The sequence below is a fragment of the Delphinapterus leucas genome, chromosome 4 (genome assembly GCF_059928025.1).
Source record: "Delphinapterus leucas isolate spDelLeu-1000000601 "Yukka" chromosome 4, BTC_Dleu_Yukka2, whole genome shotgun sequence".
Taxonomy (NCBI): Eukaryota; Metazoa; Chordata; class Mammalia; order Artiodactyla; family Monodontidae; genus Delphinapterus; species Delphinapterus leucas.
The window spans coordinates 61,142,862-61,164,943 of NC_143132.1; the positions used below are offsets into that span (position 1 = coordinate 61,142,862).

General features: G+C 34.4%; 1 protein-coding gene across 8 annotated transcripts in view; it reads right to left on the reverse strand.

Moving 5' to 3' along the window:
* Positions 1–22,082, reverse strand: part of ZBTB20 (zinc finger and BTB domain containing 20) — an 820,737-nt gene that overhangs the window by 466,593 nt on the left and 332,062 nt on the right. For 4 of the 8 annotated variants that reach the window (XM_022556072.2, XM_022555365.2, XM_089909947.1 and 1 more), the window contains one exon: positions 8,191–8,264. The exons of 3 other annotated variants lie outside the window; for them this stretch is intronic. The gene's annotated coding sequence lies outside the window, so the exon portion shown is untranslated. Of the gene's footprint in view, positions 8,265–22,082 lie in introns of all 8 variants that reach the window. One more of the 8 variants, XM_089909945.1, reaches the window with a different exon arrangement.

Here is a 22,082-nt window from a genome sequence, read left to right on the forward strand (position 1 = left end):
AACCAGAATTGGATTTTTAACAAAATATTATAATATTGTAGATAACAGTTTTTTGTTTTTTTTTTCTCCTGAGGAGACCCAGCAGTTCAAAACATATACTAATGTACTTTCTGATTTAGGGCTACTAGCCACATATTGGAAGGAGCAAGGCTGAGGTAAAAGAACAAAGTCCCTTCTGTGAAGCAGGAAGGATTTTTTTCACTGAGTTATTTTAGAAGGCTTGAATGGACTGCTAAGGGCTTTCACACAGAAAGACTTGGAAGTCAAACTCAAGAAATAGAGGGGAAAAAACAAATACAGAACTATAACAGGTAGGCATTTTACCATAAACTTGTTATGCATACTGGTGCTATTCTATAGTGACAGACAGTTTTAGAATAATCGTTCAAGTGTAACAACAGTAGAAATGACCTCAGAAATGGAGGTATATACATGTGGTGTTGCAAAAGTTGACACGGACGGAAATTCAGGATCATGTATGCAGTAGGACCTGCCATCAACGAATGTTTCAAACCTCTCCCTCTTCCTCTTCTTCCATATTGTCTCTCTCCCTCTCTCTCTCCCTTACTCCTTCTTTCTCTCTCTCTCTCTCTCTCTCTCTCTCTCTCTCTCTCTCGCTCCCTCTCCCCCTCTTTCTCTCTTTCTCTATCTCTCCTGCCCTCACCAAGGAGTTCACTTCTAATGTTGTCCTCAGTGGTCATTAGAAAACAATATTAACAATTGATAAATATATTTGGATTTTCTGCTTTGCATTTTTTTTAGTAGCAGTAATGATGAGCACTTTTATTGACCTATATCTCTGATCAGGCATATAAGGCTTCAATTAAGTTAGACTTGAGAAGGAAAATGTAAACCTTATTCTTTCTTATTGGTCTAATAAACACAATATTTTACTTCTTTCACTTTTCAAAGATGTTTTCAAGTACGATCAAGGTTACTAGTACCATTGTCTGCGATATGATTGGGACCTTGGGCACAGACACACAGTGAGTCAAGATGATGTAGTGATGAAAGACTAATGTCATGGATTTGACCAATCTTCCAGCTCTTCATTTCTGAAAGATGGAAAAATATATAGGGGCTCTATTTATTTCCAGGCAAGATGATATAACTTAACCATAAAAACATCCTCTCAACATATTCTCTTTTTTCTTGGGAAATCTACGAGAGCATGTGTTAAATTCTACTTTGCCATATAAGGAGTTGAGGTATGCAGACCACAGAATACTAGCATCAGGAGAAGAGCAGACTTGGAGGTGGGTGGAATAATGGAAAGAATACTTGGGGTCAGAGAGATCTGCGTTTGGATCCTGGCTCTGGGTTTTACTAAGATGTTGGGCGGCGGGGGGCTATTTAATCTCACTGTTCCTCAGTTTCCTAAAATGTAAACTAAAGGTTATAATATTTATTTTGAGACACTGTTGTGGGAATTAAATGTAAAGAGCTTTATGCAGAGAGGGTGCCTGCTAAACGTAACCTTTTTCTTTACCTTCTTAACTTTTTTCAAAGTTTTTCAGAATTTGGACTGTTAGAGAACTAATGGCCTCTGTGACCACGTGACCTGAAGTGATAACAAAACGCAATAGATAAAAACACCAAACAGGAGATAGTACGGGCTTTGAATCAGTTAGGTCTGGCATCAATACAAAACTCACTTACTGGCTTTGCAATCTTGGATGTTACTTAATCTTTCTGGATCTCAGTGTTCTCATTATAAAATGGAAATTATTCCTGCTTTGCTGAGTGGCTGCTGAGGGTGGTAGCAAGGATTAGAGACAAATTTTATAAAGCAGCTGGTACATTAAGTAAACAGATTGTGAGTAATATTTATTGTTCAGATTTTTATTAATTAAAACTTGTCTATAGATTCATCTCCTATACTTAATATTCCTTTTTCCACCCAAGACCTTGAAAGGGCTACAATAGGGGCTTGGATCACAGATTAGCTGGTTTGGCTGTGGTAATCTAGCTCTTAAGCATTAGAATTACAGTTCCAGCCCTGCCATTAACTATTTAACTGTATGACTTGAACAAGAATTCTAGGCCTAAATTTTGTTCATTTCCAAAATGAGAAGACTGGAATAAATAATTCCTAAGGCTCTCTGTAGACATAATATTTTGATTCTGGTGTCTTTTTACTGAGTTGCAATAGATAAGTACTCATACCTTTAGAGCTTAACCTACTTCTCTATGGTTTTAATTTTCACATTCCCTCTACTCTATTTCTTCTTTAATTGCAAAAGGGGATAATTTCTATCACTTTGCAAACAAACCAATATCTGTTCTGATTTAGTGGCATTCCAGAATATTAATCATCATACTTTAAAACAGTCTGGATTGTTTTAATCCAGAAATTCAGTCATATTATAGGTAGTATTAATGAGGATAATGATGATTCATTTTCAAGGCTTTCTATGCCTCCAGGCCCCTGGCCATTGCACATGATAAAATATATCAAAATTAAAAATAAGATTAAGGTTTAACAGTTAAAAATACATTCTAAGAGTAAAACACATTTTTGTACTCATTTCTACACTATACAACGAGCACTTAAAAATAAACAAAAATAACAGATTCATTAACCAACAACAGAATTTTAATAATTATTGACTAGAAAGGAAATAAAATTAACTTGACCTTATCTTAGAAGGTTGTCAGAGACCTATTTTGGTTATGCAGATGGGAAACATGTTGTGAACTATTAGACCTCTGTTTCAAAAGTCCAAGCCCTCCTCAAATTCAGAAGTAAACCTTCAGTGAGGATTCAAAATGAATATATAGATGCTATAAGCTTACGTATATTATGTACCTTTGAATTACCTTCATCTTTTTCTATTCTTAAGCTATTCTTCAATTAATATTTATTTACTTACTTTTTTTTGCATGTCTACTATGTGCTTTTCCAGGGTATTCAGAATAAGATCCAAATTCCCCACCCTGGCTACTTCTCTGACCTCACCTCCAGTCGCTCTCCTCCTTTGCTTCTTTTGCTCTAGCTACTCTGGAATCCTTTTATTTCCTTGAATACACAGTTTGTCCTTGCCTCAGGGCTTTGTCCATGCTGTTTCTGTTGGGAGCTTTCTCCCCCTCTCAAACTTCCATCCCCACCCCAAATTGTTCACCTGGCTGATTCTTTCTGTCTTTCAACCCTCAGCTTAAATGACACTTTCTCTAAGAATTCTTTCCTGAGCACCCAGTGGACAGAACAATAGAGTTTCCCCACCCATTATTGTCTTGCATACCAACTAGCTCTTCTCATGGACTACAATTTGCAATTTTGTAATTATCTGCATACTTATTTGACGTCGGATTCCCTTAGAAGACTATAAATTTCATGAGACACTAAGGGATCGTTTCTTTATTCCCAATATTAAGCATGGTTGAATAATGAATTAATGGTTCTATTGTGGTAGATTCTATAGGGTTAAGAAATATTAATAATTAAATATGGGCTCTATCCCTAAGAATTTGCTTTCTAGTAAAAAAATAAATAAATAAAGCATGCCCATAAATATTGTTTAAAAATACAGAAAGTAATTCATGTCTCAAAAAATGTGTAGGAGGGTGCTGTATTAGGTTTCTAGGTTGCTGTAACAAATTATTACAAACTTGTTAACTTATATAAATTTATTCTTTCACAATTTCGAAGACCAGAAGTCCAAAATGAGATTGTTGGCAGGGCTGCTACAGGTGCTAAGTGAGTTTGGTAGGTAGGGGAGAGTGGACTATTTCTGGCTAGGTCAGGGAGAGAAGGTTTCATGGAATAAATAGCATTTAAAGTAACCTGGAAGGATGGATTAGATTTGCATATGGAAAAACAGAATGATGAGCATTCCAGATAACAGAAACAATACTAATAAATGAGGGTGAGGAAATCTGGCCTGAGTGTATGGTATATTAAACCATAAAATTAAGTCAAAAATTGAGACAGAATTAGATTTTAGAGTGTCATGAATATTGGTTAGGCATTGTTTGGTAATTACTATAGAATATTAAAGTTTTGTCTGAACAAAAGTGACATGATCTTAGGGCTCCTGCTTCATGAAACCTAATGGGGCAACAGTGTTCAGGATGAACAGGTCTCCCCTCTCTGTTTCTCCCGACTAGGAGATTAGTACAACCAAGAGAAGATGAAAACCTGACGAGGACAGAGATACCAAAAAAGGAGAATTACTGGCCACTTATTGGATACTTGGGGGGGATAGGAGAGGGAATAATGAGATATTTTGAGCCAAGATGACCTGCAGAATTGGGGTGAAGAAAATTAGGATAGTCAAAAGAAGGATGATTTTTAACTAGGAGGATAATTACTTGATATATTGATTCTGAGAAACTGGTGTGATATCTATATAGTTGAAGATTTAAATAAGGAAACTGGAAATACAGTGCTGTAGTTTGGGACTTAAGATATAAATGTGTGCGCTATCAACAGTGAAATAAATGAAGTCATACAACCCTGCAAAACAGTGTCAAATCATGGGAAAAGTATGCATGTGGAGTTTGACAGACATATTCACATCCTATCTCAACCAATTACCTTTTGTATGACCTGGGACAAATTGCTTAATTCTTCCACTTTCTCATTTGTGAAAAAAGGGGAAAATAATATTATCCCTTAGTCAGGATTACCTGAGTTGAGTATTTAAAAGACCGATCATCTTTAGATCTACTTTCATATTTCGGTGGCATGATTCCCAGTAAGACATATATTTATTTTTCAATCCATTATCTTAAAAATATGTAACACAGTCTTTTTACAAACTTTTTTTCTTTGATTCTATTTCTTAAAAGCATATTGACTGTGATCCTCTAAACTGATTTCATGACCTATGAATGAGTTGCAACCTATACTTTGGAAAACTTTGGCCCTAACCAGCATTCTATACTCAGGTCACACCATTACCATTGTTTCCTCAACTTCCCTCTGCCTAGGCTGCTTGCTAATATGATATTATTCCTTGATGGTCCAGACGAAGTGATAACCATTTATTTCCTCTACTACACCCATAAAATACTTTGTCTATAAGAAAGATGTATCTGTTGTCCAACTACTACTCTGGTCTCTTTGGATTGTCAAATGACAGAATCCAGTAAAGGAAACCTGAAATAAATTACCAGGGCAAGTAATTCATTTTAAACTATTAAAGTTTATTTCAATTTTTCCAGACCCTGAGAAACTTTTCTCTGATGGAAATGACTCCTGGCAACAATGACATTCTGACACCATGCCTGATGCACCCTCTTTGGGAAGTTTGAATTCAACGTCACAATGGCTGTGTTCAGATTACCGGTTTCATCTTGCTTGTAAGCCCAATTAAACTACTGAAGTTTCTAATGGCCTTCTGTCCACTTTGTAAATCACCATAAAGAATATTAAACCAACCACATAAATTTGCCTCTGTGTGATTCAATGCACAACCAGAGGCACAATACCAAAATGCATAATAAAAAAATAACAATTTTTTGATAACAATAAATGCTTTTAGAATACCCTTTATATACGAATTTTGGACTAGTTGGTAGAGGGGACCACAGTTCAGTGGGTCTCATAAGATGAGCCTAAGGCAATTTGTTCCTCAGCAAACACAGCTCAGACCCTGAGTGTAGAAGAAAGATCAAAGCCTCAGAGTCCAAAGTTGGGTTTACTCTCAGGCCTAGACGTCTGAGAATGATTCGCATTGGTGATCAGTATGGTTTGGGTAACCTGCATGCCCTACCCTGGGCCTCAATTTACTTATTCCAAAATGGGATGACTGGACTTTTATTTCTTATATCCTTTCTACCTGTAACGTTTGCCGATGCTCTGCCCTTACATCTCTTTCACCTCAATCTTTTAATCTTAAAACATGTGAAATGTGTTTATAAAGTTCTTTGATGTCCCTAAATGTTATCCAACATGATAACAGTACAATTCATGAAGCCTAAATTTTATCATTTTAGCTTTGCCTCAGAGGCCAAGTTTTATGAGAGCCTTAATTTGCACCATCAGAAGCTAATTTAATAAAAATGAAGGGACCCCTTTTAGAAATAAATTAAAATTGGTGGGGGAGGGCAGGTAACTTTATGCAAAAGAAAAAACAACAGCAACAAAAAACCAGGAAACTCAGCTTAGAGGGGTCAAATTGTTCTGAGTTCTAAATAATGCTGTGGTCTTATTTGTGCTGAGAAACTGGTCCTGGTTTTTGACGCACTGAAAGTAGAAGTTTCTAATGGCAACTTCCCAAATCTCTGGACTCTTGACCCAATACCTTTTGTACCATTTGCCCCATTTTCTTGAAGCACAATCTACTGCATAGTAATTAGACAAACAGGTACAGAGCATCATCCATCCTAGAGCCAGGTAGATTTATCTTTGGAGACAACTTCAGTGTATGGGATGTAAGACACAACTTAAACAGAAAACTAGTGAAGACCACTTCACAGACAAAAAGGATATGTATGAATGGGCACTTCTCATTCTGCTCAGGTGAGAGAAGTATAAAGTCAAAGAGGAGAAAGACTAGGCGACTGATGCCTAATGTTACGTGGTAAATAGTAGGTTTGTCTTTGACAAATTCCTTTATAATTATCTTCCTGACTGTCAAAAACTTTATTCAACCCATCTTCACAATATTCTCTGAATGAATGACTCCTAAAGTTCTGACTTAAATTTTCTAATTGTACTAATAACAATAGCTGTTTCTTGATTACTACTATTATGCCAAGGACTGGGGATTACAAAAATCAATAAGAAATATACCCTGATTTTAGAGACCTTACCATCTATGGTTTTCGACTGTGGTAGTTATGACAAAAATAACAATAACCATCATGTATTCACTCATACCATCCAGGCACTGTGCTCAGTGGGCAGCATATATAAGCTGCCAAAGTTCCCTCCAGTTCACCAGATACCCTGACAGTGAAGTGATCTTGCTCTGTCCATGCATCATCTCTCAAAGAAAAAAAAAAAAAAAAAAAAAAAAAAAAGGACCTAACAGGAATTCAGACAATAGGCAGGGATATTTAAGCAACGTCAGAACTGTCTACAGTAAACATACAAGAACTGTAGTCAATAATGAAAGAGTACAGTAAACCAAAGTGAAAATGGAAGAAATCATCTGAATCACCGTTAGTGTACTCTGTCGAGAGGAACTGTGACACTTTGAAAACCACGATGCAGTAAACCCCACATCCGGCATTCCAACAATGACACAAGGAGATGAATGCGATTTAAGTGTTTTAAGACTCTCTAGCAAAAGACCTCATAACACATTAAATTGTAAAACTTAGGAAGACATCATAACCTTCTGGACTTCACTACGAAAATGAACATTTTGATCTAAAATTAAAAAAATATAACACTGAATTTCCTTGCAGTATTTCATAACCTTTGAGTGCGGCATTAAAATGCTTTTCTTTTTTCCCCCACCACCTCTAAGCTTCTGTTTTCTTACCCTGGGCGTCTGAATCTTTTATATGCTTGGGTTCTATTCACTGCCTGTTATTCAGACATTGAAATCCCAAATGTTAATTGTTCTTCCAAGTACATTGACAAAACAGCAGCTAAATAAGGGTAGACCAGACTGTGGTAGACTCTGACATGCATTTATGGAACAATGGGGCTCTGAGAGACAGCCTTGTAGCTCACGGGAAGACATAAGATGTGCTATTTTGACTGCTTCATAGCAGAATGGGGAACACACGCACACAAGGGAATTATGCATTTTACTTAGTTTTGCCCAAAGTCCTCAAAGCAACAGAATCTTGTGATGTCATCATGAACTTTCTTTCTCTCCATTTACATTGACACAAAGGCTAAAAATTTCTAATGACATCACAAAGGAAAAAGGAACCTACTTTGATTCCATAAGAAATCTGTTACCTTCTAAGAGACTTGTACCAAAATGTAAGAATCCTTCCTGACAGGGTGTATGTCACTGTGCTGATGCACGGTGGGTGACACGCTCCCTAATGCAATTCAAGCCAGCCAAAAGAAAGGATTCACAATTTAGGTTGGATAAAAAAGACATACTGAATATTGAGCCTTACAAATTTTCTTTTTTTAAAGAAGGAAATCATTTAAACATGTATTTCTTCAGGGATATTCAAATTTTTACGCATGTCTGGTTACTATGTTACCAATATTTTTGTCCTTTTTTTGAGTTGGTCACAAAAACACAGAGGAAGGTAGAGGAAGCTTTCACTTACAAGAATGCGGTGCAGCTCAATCTTTTGTTTTTAAGGTGCAGTGATTTCAGTCTCTAAATGTAACTTCAGGCAGTCTGAAAAGAAACAGGTTAAAATCTCTTCCAGTTATAATTGGTATTTCAGATTTAATTAAAAATTAAACTTTCATAATGTTTCACCATCCAAAGCAATGCATTATCAGTCAAGCGTGGCTTTTTTTTTTTTTCCTAAGGAAAAAAAAAAAACTCTCTTCCCAGAGTCGTTTTTTTAATGAAAAGAAAAGGATCTAAAGAGGAAAAAAAGCAATTCTGAAAAACAAAATATGCCGCCATGTTAAGGACTTCATAATGATATGACTAGAAGCTCAGTGTTTCTGAATTTTACCTATATTCTGATTTTTTAAAAACTCCTAAATAATTCCAAAGCCTCAAGATTACATAAAATTTTATTTCAGAGAAAAAAGAAGAAAATCTACAATCTGAATACACATATTAAAGGGAAATATAACTTCAAATAAAATTGGAAAAAAATGTTACATCTACTACTTTCAAATGACTGAATTGGTGGTGGGGCAAATGGTGAAGTAGAGGTAAAGGAACATATTTAGCAATACAAATGCCCATTGCAAGGTATTGTGGGTTTAGTGCACTCCAGACCACATCATATTATATAGCTAGTCACATGCAGCACTGCTATTTGAAGCAACATGGGAAGACCATCAGGGTTTGAACCGGTCTTCTTGATTTAAATAACTGTGAACACATTTAAAAAATACCTATTTTTAATCTTTGAATTAAAATTAAAAATCCAGGCATTAAAATTAAAATATGTCATAAATACTTGGGCTTAAGATGTCATACTAATTTTTTCAATCCTTTCTTTCTTCATACAACACCATCTATGAATAAGATAATAGTTAAAAAGCAGGATTAAGTCATCCCTATTTTTAGCTCCAAATAACTGATACAACAGGTTTAGAAAAACAGACCTTTTTAGTGTAAAATGGAGACAGAACAATTATCTTTCTTTTACTTTACAGCATGGCAGTACATTTTTTTATATATTTGTAGCACTAAATATGGTATGTTTATGTCCACCTTCCTACTAATGCAAGGTAATATTTTAATATCGCCATATATGAGAGTATGATCATAGATCAGCCCTGAAATTGCATTTGTTTTTAGAAAATGCATCTAGTTCTTACTTGTGAATTCTATTTTCTTTTTCTCTTATATTATACAGAGGAATATTTTGGGTATTGTGTCTATTTGATGCATATAGATTTTAAGTTCAAACTGGCTTAAATTCACTAGGTCTATCCATGAATGGATCCAAAAAAAAAAAGATCACTGACATTGACTAACTAAACTTTTCCCCTGCTTCTCACATGCCTGAATTAGACTAAAAATGCACCAGTGTAAAGACAGAAATTATGGAGGCGTCACCAGGGACAACTGACTGAGAGGAGGGGAGTTCACATATTTCCTTATAAGGCAACAAAATATTCATAAAAGAAACTGACAAAAATAACTCATGATCAGAAATAATAAGGAATAACAATAATCCCCAATAAACGATTCAGAAACATAAAAACTGCTCACCTCTATATAAATCTGAATCACCAACTAGTATTGTTCTACTCACCGATCACGTATAGTTAGTGAAACGGATTCAACTGTCTTGTTCAGACAAGAAAGGGTGATAGAAACTAGGCTGCATATTTATATATAAACTACTTAACTGACAACTAGCAGTTCAATTTAATGAGTCAGATTTCCTTTTCCTTAATTCACCAGATGTTGAGTGAATTGAACTCTTAGTTCAAAACAATAAAGCAGTTTCTACGAACAGAAAGTCAAGTTACATTCTCCTCTTCTCATGTCATTCCTCTTTCTCTTCTTTGACCTTTCTCTTCCCTTCTCTATCTCTGCCTGTTTCTTCCTTACTTTCACTTTCTTCCTTATTTATTTTCTCCCTCTCTCTTCTCTCTTTTTTTTCCCCCTTGGTGAGGGTAATGAAGCTCAAAAATAACATCTTGTATCCTGTTGAGGGAAACTTGGTCACAACTATCCTTCCAGATGACAAACTCATTCTTAAATGTCTGCTTCCCAATCCAAAGAAAACAGAGTAATTGAGAAAATAGAGATGCAACATCACTTAGCACTACCAACACCACCACTTTTAATTCCCATGTTACATTCATCACAAGAAGGACTGAAGTTTATTTACGTTATCCCCTAACCTCAAATAGGACCACAAATAAGACTAATAACAGGACCATTTTGTGGCACTCAGGCAAACGGCTGGTCAAAACAGATGGATCTTACTTTGCGCCAGGACTCAAAAAATGCAGTCGCCAACACACTGTTGGCAACTACATATCTTGGCCCAAGGATGGACCTGGAAGTGGGACCAGTTGTCTTTGATATGAATACTGTTCCTATTCATATCTACCCCATGAGAAATCATTAACTCTGTTCCTATGTAGTGGGGTTAAGTACTGGGTAGAAACTCTTTGGAAGATTGATCATCGAGAAAGTGAAATATTCTGAAGGCATGTCAGATTAGATTAAGGAGCAGAGAAGTTAGGACTAGGACCTTATTTTTGGCTCTACTGTCTACTTTTCAACTTCCTGTTTTTTTCAAGTTCAGTACTGTACACTGAACCCACTTTTAAAATGCTAGATTTCCAGAGTATGTGTCATCAATAAGAATAACTTGCTCCTGACGTTTTGGGTTCCAAAATCTGTTAAAATTTTTTCAAGTTATCCAGATCAACCTCAGTCATTATTAAAACTGACCACCAATGTCAGACTTCTTTAATCAAGACAGAACTATGTAAGGCTTTAAAGAATACACCCAGTGATACACTGGGGAACAGCTCAGTAATCAATGCAAATTACAAAGCCCGGAAGAATGCTTCTCTTGGCAGAGACTATTTAGCAAGAGTTGTACATTCTGCACTAGTTAAAGATTCTGAATGGCTTTCCAGAGAAGTAGCAAATGCATTATATTACAGTAACCCATCCTGTAAGTCTTCAAGGCCAAAAAACAAAGCCCCAGACAATAAAAAACTAAGGGGGGTGGTGAGGAACTATAGATCTTAGTATTGATTAGGAACAAAGGACTGCTTCTGACCACATCGAATAGGTAGGAGTTTTAGATATCACCAGGTCACAGAACTTCAAGGAAAGAGCAACAAAGCACTCCAGTTTAGGAAGTCTGTGCTAATATAGGCAATTCTCTTAATGCTTTCCCAACTATTCAGCACCGACTGTATCTTGCTCAGATTGTTTTTGAGAGTTCACTCACCTCTCTATGAGTTATTCATTCTGACACTGTTCAGATTTGATTTTTAACAGACAAGCCCTGTTTGTGGTCAACATAGAGACCAAATTATAATGTTTTAATTATTTCCCTTAGTCTTTTTTTTTTCCTTTTCACTTACAACTTTTCTTATTGTGAAATATTTCAAACATATGCAAGAGTAGAGAGTATAGTAAAATGAACTCCCCACCCCCTGCAAAGAAAAGAATTCCTATGTACATTGCTTTATTGCACTTTATAGATACTGCATTTTTTACAAATTGAAAGTTTGTGGCAACCCTGCATCAAGCAGTTCTACCAGTGCCATTTTTCCAACAGCATTTGCTCACTTCATGTCTCTGGTAATTATATCTTGGTAATTCTTGAAATATTTCAAATTTTTCATTATTATTTTATTTGTTATGGTGATCTGTGATCAGTATCTCTGATGTTACTATTGCAAAAAGACTACAACTAGCTGAAGTCTCAGATGATGGTTAGCATTTTTTAGCAATAAAGTATTTTTAAATGAAAGTATGTACACACATAATGCTATTGCACACTTAATAGACTACAGTATAGTGTAAACATAACTTTATATGAATTGTTGAAACCAAAAGATTTGTGTGACTTGCTTTATTGTGGTGGTCTGGAACTTGAACCTTAATAATTCTGAAATAGGCTTGCAGATAGAAATACAATTGACTTGTGTACAATGCTCTTGTACCCAGCGAGCTTGCTGAACTCATTTATTAGTTTGTGTGTATGTGTATGCATTCCTTAATATTCTCTACGTACTTATGATGTTTTCTGCAAATAAAAGTTTTAGTTTTCACTTTCCAATCTGGATGCCTTTGATTTCCTTCTTTTCTGTTGTTTCTTTCTTTTTTATTTCTTTCCTTGCTTTATTTCCTCTTTTTCTTTTTATTTATTTTTCTTACCTTTCTGTACAGAAACTCCAGTACAATTCTGAACAGGAGAGGTGAGAGCTGACAACCTTGCCTTGTTCCCAATCTTAGAGAAACCCGTCAGTTTTCCATCATTAAGTATGATATTTGTTGCAGGTTTTTTCATAAGTGCCCCTTATTTAGGTACAGAAGTTCTATCCCTAGTTTGTTAAAAGTTTCTGTCACAAATGCATATTGGATTTTCTCAAATTTTTTTGTGTGTATCTATTGCCACAATATATATACATATAGATAAATATACATATAGATACAATAGATATAGTCATATGGTTCTCGCCTTTATTCTACTAATATGTTATATTACATGAATGGATTACTGGATGTTAAACCAATCTTGCATTACTAGGATAAATCCTACTTGGTCAGGGTGTAAATAATATTACAGATTGCTGTACTTAGGTTTGTGAATATTTTGTAGAGGATTTTTGTTTTTATATTTATGAGGAATACTGGTTTATTTTCTTATGATGTCTTTGTCTGGATTTGGTCTCAGGGTAATACTGTTCTAATAGAATGAACTGAAAAGTCTTCCTTCTTCCTCTATTTTTGGAAAAGTTTGTGAAAAATTGGTATTATTTCTCCTTTAAATATTGGCTAGGATACAGTGAAGTCATTTGCATCCAGACTTTTCTTTGTGGGATGACTTAGTTAATAATTCTATCTTTTTACTGTTATAGGTCCATTTAGATTTTCTATTTCTTCTTGAATCAGTTTTGGTAATTTGTGCATTTCTAGAAGTGATACCATTTTATCTAAATTGTCTAATTTCTTGGAATATATTTGTTCATAGTATTACATTTTAATCTTCTAAATTTCTATGGGGTTGGTAATGTCTCCTCTTTCACTTCTGATTTTGGTAATCTGTTATGTCCTCTCCTTTTCCCTTGGTCAGTCTAGCTAAAGATCTGTCAATTTTGTTGATCTTTTCTAAGAATCAACTTTTGGTTTCATTGATTTTCTCTATTATTTTCTTGTTATATATTTCATTGATTTCTGCTCTAATCTTTATTATTTCCTTCTTCTTTAATTGAGTTTTGTTATATAGTTACACCATATCTATGTTTACCTACATAATTATATTATCAGTGCTATTTATCTCTTTGGGTGTATTTTAATTACTGTTTGCTGTCATTTCTTTTCAGCCTAAAGGATTTCCTTCAGTATTTCTTGTAAGGCAGGTCTGCCAGCAGTGAATTGCCTCAGTCTTTATCCTACAATATCTTTATTTTACCTTCATTTTGAATAGTTTTGCTGGATATAAAATTCTTGATTGTCATTTGTTAAAATCTTTATTTCCTTCAGCCTTTGAATATGTTATCTCTCTGCCTTCTGATTTTAAATGTTTCTGATGAGAAGTCAACTGTTAATCATAGTGATGTACCTGTATCGCATTTGTCTTTTTTTCTCTTGCTGCTTTCAAGAATTTCTCTTTCTCTTTGGCTTTCTAAGTTTGGCTATGATGTGACTATGTATGGATTTTTCATATTTATGACACCTGGAATTTGTTGAGCTTCTCAAACATGTAGATTAATGTTATTCATAATATTTGGCAAATTTTTGGTCATTGTTCCTTCCAATATCTTTTTTCTTCTCTTTCTTTCTTTTCTCTCCTCCTTCTCTCCCATTACACATGTTGGTATGCTTGATGGTTTCTCACAGATCTCTGAAGCTCTACTTCTTTCTTCATTATGTTTTTCTCTTCTTCAAATTGGATAATTTCTACCAATTAATTTCAAGTTCACGGATTTTTTTCTTTTGCCATCTCAAATCTGCTGTTGAGTCCCTCTAGAATATTTTTCATCTTAGTGTACTTTTTCACTCCAGAATTTTTGTTTCTTTTAAAAATAATTTCTATCTTTATATTAATATTCTTTATTTGAATAGTAATTATAGTAATATTTTATGTAATTATTTAATATGATTTCCTTACTTACTCAAACATATTTGTAGTAGCTCCTCTCAGGTCTTTGCCAAATTCACCTTCTGCTCTCCCCCACAACCTAGAGATAGTTTCTGTTGACTGCTTTTTTTTAACTGGGTGTGGATTAAACTCCTGTCAGTCCTTACATGTCTCAAAAAGTTTTTCTTGAAAATTGACATTTTATACAATATATTATGGTAGCTATGACTTCTGATTTTTCCCTCTGGGGGTTTCTGCTGTTTTTGCTATTTATGTGTTTATTTGTTTAGTGACTTACCAGTCTAATTCTTTGGAATCTGTCTCCCTCATACTGTTCAGCTGCTGATGTCTCTGGTCAGTTTTTATAATTCCTATTTTCATTTCTTAGCTAAGACTTGCCCCTGTGTCAGCACAATTTGCAGTTTATATCCATTGACTGGTCAAAAGCTGTACTCAAACAACTTAGGCCAATAAGCTAACACCCTTTGCTGATGAATATATGCATGGGTTGGGGAATTCATTCAAAGTTCAGTCAGCTTACAAGTCTTCCTTGCCTCTTACATTCCACTGGGTTCTCCCTTATCTCCTCTTTGCACTAGGCCTTAGGATCCGTCTGGGGTATGTGGATATCTTGGAGCTTCTCTGATCTTCCCTGAAACACATATGCAGATTTCCAAACCACCAGAGATATGTGTTAGTTTCATCAAGGCTCAATATGGCAGTCTCCTCATCCAATTCTCCTTGTTAAATTTCTGGCTAATATGCCAGTCTATTGCCTGCCCCAACCTGAACTGCAATCTGAGGCTAGCTATGATGTTTACACTTCCTTTTTGTTTGCTGCTGAGACTGCTACTGTTTTGACAGCACCCAGGGGCATGTGGTTTTTCAGCTTGATATTCTATTCCATCAAGTCAGCCCCTTTCAGCAGTGAAGGTGTGGATTTCCATGGCTCACCCTGCCCTGCTGGAACTATTGTGCTAGGGGAGTTTGGGGAGGGGTAAGGAGAGGAGGTAGTCCCAGCTGAAACAACAGACCCCATTTATGTCTGTTGTCTCACAATAATCTTTAATGTGGCACCTTTTATTCTCAAAAACATCCAATTTAGGTGATAAAATTTATAGTCTCCTTCTACACAGTGATCATAAACTACTTATGGTATTCCTTCAACAAATACCCACTGCCTAATTCTTTGCCTTGTAATGCAAGAATCAGAGGCCCAGCTGCATGGGGGGTGTGTGTGGGTGGGTGAGGATGTCCAACTGCTACTGAATGAAAGCTTCCATGATGGTTACATGTGTACAGAAAATCCTCTACAGCTCTAGAAAGTACAAACATTTTGGGGGATTAAGAATATCTGTCAATTCTGAAAATCCTTAGTTGGGTTGGGCCATGAGAATTGGGAGGTGACTGGAGGATGAGGATGAAGGTGCCAAACGTCTCCCATCAGAGATAAATAATTTTGCCTTACTTTACAGATCTAAGAGGAATCACTCAATGAGAAGAGGTAAAATTATGTGGTTTATAAAGGATTTCTAGGAAATTTAGAGCTTGAATGAGCCGAAATAAACCCATTCCAAGTGACTGTGGAGAACGGGTTATCTAGACTTAATCTTACATAAAATAGTAGCTCAGAGATCTCACTAAAGAGGTTCAAATACTTCCTTGGATCAGTTTAGTATTTACCAAATTGTTCCTTCACAGTTTCCTGTCCCTCTCAGTTTATTCTACTCAGGAACATACTAAGGTGATGCACTCCTCCGGGAGCTTAAATAACTCTTGCAAATCAGGAAGTTCCCATATAGAAATAGGGAGTAATAAGCACTTTAGAAACGATTTTTGCTTTACATGATGATCCACAATAAAATTCCCTTGAGAGATTCTCCTGGAGCATTTAAATTATGAATAGATTTACAAAATCACTCCTATCACATAAAATGAGATAAACATGTAGTATCTGCTTCTAGGAATTTTCAAAACTGTTTGTTTTTTTGTTCTTCAAAAAGACTTAAAGGATTGGGAAGATCAGTAAACTTTGTGCAGTAGAAATTCAGAACGTATGATGCATTAACTTCGAATATCTTACTGATATGTTTGGATCAACATTAGGCTTCACAATTTACAAACTACTGAAGAAATCAAAGTATTCACCAAACTTCATCTAATTAAAATGTCATAGCAATTCACCTTTAACCAAGGAATGTGTAACAGTAAATATTACTATTTCTATTTGGAAAACAAGGAACCTAATCCATGAAACAGAACATGTAAACATCACATAAATTGCTTAATGACATGAATAAGTCTGCTGATGGAGTATATGATGAAATTCCATCACCTTGTAGCATGAGATTATCAATTAGGTAATATCCAGGCTGTGACAAAGAAGAAACTTGGAACCTGCGTCTTCCATTTTGTGTATATTAGAGCAGAATCAAAATAAATGTTTAAAGAGATTTTTTTTTTGTCCTATGAAATGATACTTCTCTGGCTAATCTCTCAGGTAAAGTGGGTAGATATTTTTTAGCTGTGTGTTTTTGTTAGGCTTTTCAACTTCTGTAAAATAATGTAAACACAGCCCCTAACTTGACTACTATTTCTGCCTTTAATTAACAAAGAATAGCTGTATTCCAAGCATTTTCCAATAATACAATCTAGAATTCACAGTCATCCAATAGCAATCAAAGGCCTAACTTAGAGAAATAGTATATATAAGAAACTGTCTGAAGGATGTGCAGTCCTTTCATTGGAATTCAGCATCTAGATATATTCTAAAATCTTCCTTCGAGTTATACCAGAATGGAGTGTCATCTATCTGGTCTGTATTTTATGAGACTGAGAATACCAAATTGTACATTACTGAAATGTTATCAATCTATATTGAGGGCCACAAAAGTAGAAGTGTACCTATAAAATATTCTTTGTTTCTCATGAAAGTAAATATTGGTCATGATATTCATAATAAAATACCCTTTATTACTTAAGGGTATCAGAGGAAGATATTTCTTTCTAGTCTTAATATCAGCAATGTATTTCTTCAAAACATATGATAAGAATCTTATTTGTAAACGTATGTAAGATACTATCTAGGGTGTTTTTTATATAGGTCTAATTCTTGCCCCCTTCTCATGTTTTTCCCTTGTTTACCCATTTTAGTTTTCATTTATTTCATTTATATTATATACTTCAGTTAAATTTTATTTAATTTCATTCACAATAAATATATATATATGTGTGTGTGTATATATATATATATATATATATATATATACATATACATTTATATCATATACCTATGTATCCCTTTAAACCATCTTTATTTCCTTTTGGAACAAAGAGATGTCCATCTGCCTCTCTGTCTTCTTATCTACCCTTTCATATACCAAGTCACCTAAAGTTACTAGAGGATACCCCAAAATTTAGATGTAATTTCAAAATGTCAAACTAGTTCTTCTAGGAACTGGACTTGATAGACTTATTTATACTTTTGCGGTAACTTCATTTTCTTCTACCCTCAATGCTATTCAAATCAGATGTCTGAAGCAAAGTAATAGACTTGTATCATGAGGGTCCAAGACTAAATTAAAGCTTAGATAAGCATCTTTTTTCTAACTCATCTAAAGATGATTCTTGGCTTTCTGTGCAAGAATAGAATAATTTGGAACCTGTGGAGCAACAGTAGCTATCTTCAAATTATTAATAAAGCATATAAAATAGGGCAGTCATGACTGACTGTGCAGGTTGTGCCCTGTACAAGGGCTCCCAGTACAGTGGTGTGTTCCAATTTAGAAGCCATACTCCCTGGCCCAAGCTACATCAGCTGGAACAGGGTTTCCTTTAATAATTTGCACAAAGGTGCAACCTATTCCTGAGTTGTTCTAAACCTCTGTACAAGTAACAGAGGCCCTCTATAACATGTTTCTATAGTGTTTCTAACAAAATATAATTAATTGCATCGATATTTAGCCGGCTCTCTAGCTGTTACATGTTACATGAATGTCTGGGTAAGCCTGCTAGTAATGACCTCACCACCTGAGTTTGAGTCTACATGACTTGGACTAAGCAATGCTTCAAAAACAGAATGTTAGTTATAAGTACAGATCTACTCCGTGAGACTGACTCTGAAACAGAATAGGAGGAAAAGGATGCTCCTAATATTGTCTTTCTTTGTAGGAAACAACATATCTTATATCAGATCATATTCTCAACATACTAAAGGCTTTTCTTCTGAAGTAGAGTTGAGAAGTGGGTGCAGAGCATAATGTTATTCATATTATTATTATCTCATTGATTATATTGTCTCCAGCTTAGAATTTTCAAGCAATGAGAAAAGTGACTTTAAAAAATCTTCAATGAGTTTTGCGACAATGGATTATTTGTATAATGGAGTACTTTGCCCTTAAATTTAGCTCGTGGCTTTCTCTCTCCCTGGGAAATTTTATACAGTTAACTCTCAATAAATGATTTACAAGTGAGCTATGCATGAAACATTTTACATTAACTTTTTTTCTGACTGAAAAATTAACACATACCCATTGCAAAAGAATTGGAAAATACAGAAAAGTATACGAAAAAATGATAAATACCAAAAGCCTGATCACAGAGTCAATCAACCACTACTGGCACTTCAGCATTTAATTCAGACATGACAAACTTTAATCCCAGTTTGGCTTTCTTTTCTCCCACTGAACATCACTGAGCTGCCTCCTATTTTCACTTTTTGGTATTTACTCAAGCAACAGTAATTATTTTCTACAAATTAATTTAGCAATTAACCAAGTATGATTATATTTCATAGATCTGATACAGATTATTATTCATTCTTACTGTTCATTATAAAATGAGATAAGCTTTATCTAATCATGCCCTATGAAGATTATTATACATAACAAAGTATGACATTACATACTTTGGGTTAGATCATTTCTGTTTCATAATATGGATGATAGAAATAGCTTCATTAACTCATGAAAAACAAAAGTAAAATGGTAAATTTGATGTTAAGAAGTCAAATATTGCATGCAAAGACCAAAGACAAATTATTTTAGATAATATTCTTGCTTCTTTATTTTTATTTTTACTATCTTTACTTCAAAACTACAATATTAGTATGGAAAACTGAGAGTTAGCTATGCTTATGAAGGTAAAGCACCATAAAAGCCCCAGTGCATCTCTCTCAAGAGTCTAATCCAATTCTATCTGAGGAGCTATCCTCTTTCCGTGAACTCTGCCATGTAGAATTACATCATCTCCCATGGCTCAAATTATCTCCAATTCATAAAATGCTTTAACAAAACTATTATGAAGTGGGTTCTGTTATATATTCATATAACTTCCTCCTCACTTTGGTTTAGCACAGAAATACATAATACATCAATATGTATTTCATTAAGACAGCTGTTTTGATATGGTAACAAGCTGGGCAAATAGAGGAAGTGTGTTGGATATAATTTATTTACATTTTAGTAAGATCTCAGATGAATGATACCACACAGGAAGCTCATAGTGAGGTTAGGAAGAAATGGTGGCTGAAAGATGTCTTGAAGTTTGGAAGCTGTTAAGTATTGTTTAATCAATAGTATTGCTTCTGAATTAAGATAGGATAACAGTTCCACAGGGATAGGTATTGTGGTCCATGACAAACATTATTCAATGCAGGCATTAAAACTTAAGGGGGGGATATAAATTTTCCAAAATATGATAAATGTTTAAGGTTGTAACTTAGAACATACATCAAATGCTAAAGTTTAAAATGGGTGGCCCTATGATATAAAAATCCCATCAAATCCCAAAGGATGGGACTACGCTTCTTTAATATACCAAAGCTTACTGCTAAAATTTCCTTTTAGTAGAGATGCTAACTTCATGTTAGCATTTGGATTTCCTCCTACTTTGCATGTTAATTCTTTTGTGAATGATTCTAAAAATCAAAGCAAGTCCTTTAATGAAATAAGAAATTCAGAAAGCAACGATTTTCAGTCTACAATTATTGTAGCCTGCACTATTTCTGCTTTGAAATTATAAGCAGGGTCACCTTTGCGTAGGACAAATTATCACTGGTAATGTTTTAGAGATTAATGTGTGTGGCATTTGTCTATCCAGTGTTGTTCCAAAGAGAATTTTTAAAAATCTTGCAAAGGTAAATACAATTTTTAAGCATAAAATAACGGTAAAGGTACAATAACAATAGGAAAAGCATAAAGAGGCCAGGGTGAGGCCAACATACAAAAGGTAAATTGTGAGTTTTAATATATGTGCTTAAATATAGACTAAGAATATGACTATATTTGTATTAGCCACTATAAAGAATAAGTATTTCATTAGGATTTGTTGTTTTTGCATTTTCCCCTTATTTATATCTTAATCTGCCAACTAGAAAGTAAGCTCATTGAAAGTATGTAATTTTTGTTTTCCTGTACTATAATTCATAATAACTAGTGTGATGTTGAATAGAAAATTGATTCTCAATCAATATTTCTTTATTTGTTTTGTGTGAAATATAAAGAATCTGGCAAAGAGGGTATAGTTTAAAAATATCATGTTCATTCATGCATACTGTATAAAAGAACAAAATAAAGGATTCTGAAAAATAAAATAAATTATTATAACACTAGATGGGGAAAACAGGATAAATTATGCTAAACTACACTGAAGCAGTAAAATAAATACAAAAAAAACACTTCAATTGAAAATAAATCAATGTAAATGCACACTTAAAACCTACAGACAATTAAGACTTCCAGAGAAATGAAAATACAAAGATGGCATCATGAAAGTGATGTTGCCCCAACATCACATACCATTTCTGTCATACTATATAAGAAGTGATAAATTATGATCAAGAATTCCAATTTCCTGATTCTATAGAATATGAACTATCTCAATTATAGAAGTCTATAAAATTTCAAGTTTTATAGATGACCTTGATTAGAATTTGAGCACTATGACTTCAGATGTAAAAACTCATAATTTCAATTGTAAATCAAAATTTAACTTTTAGCAATTCTTAAAATTCACATTTTGACATGGTAAACAACTAGGTAGCCTTCAAAGTATTCTTAATAAAGTCTTAAATGTAAAGTTTTTCTAGTGATGCAGGGGAAATTTAATAATGGGAAATCAATTACTATAAATCTCTTGCTGAATTATCATAATCTGAATAATCCTATAATGTTTTGAAGGGAAGGGACTATGCCTCTGAATTCCAATGCCTAGTGAACAATTTCTGGCACATGGTAAGTGCTGAATAAATGTGTGTTCGAATTGATTTTAATTGAAAAAGACATCACAAGAAAAGTCTATGTTCACCCACCAATTAGAGTTTGAGAATATTTACCCCAAAAGGCATGTAGTGTACTTCAATACATTCCTAATAAACAAAGAAAGGGTGAGAGAGTAGTATTCTAACTCACCTTACCAACGTAACAAAGAATATCTGTCTTAAATCAACAACTAATATCTGCCTTAACAATGGAATAAATTAGAGGCATTATCATACAATCAAGAATGAGACAGCAGCAACTAACACAACAATGTAAAGCAATTATACCTCAATAAAGATGTTAAAAAAAAAAAAAGAACGAGAATGCCTCCTATCACCATGATTACTTAACTGATTTGGAAATTCTAGTCAATGAAATAGAACATTAAATAGAAGTAAGAGGAAAAAAAGAAGATAAAGTCATCAATGTTTGCAGACAATTTAAGGACCTTGAAAACTCAAGAGAATTTATAAGTTATTA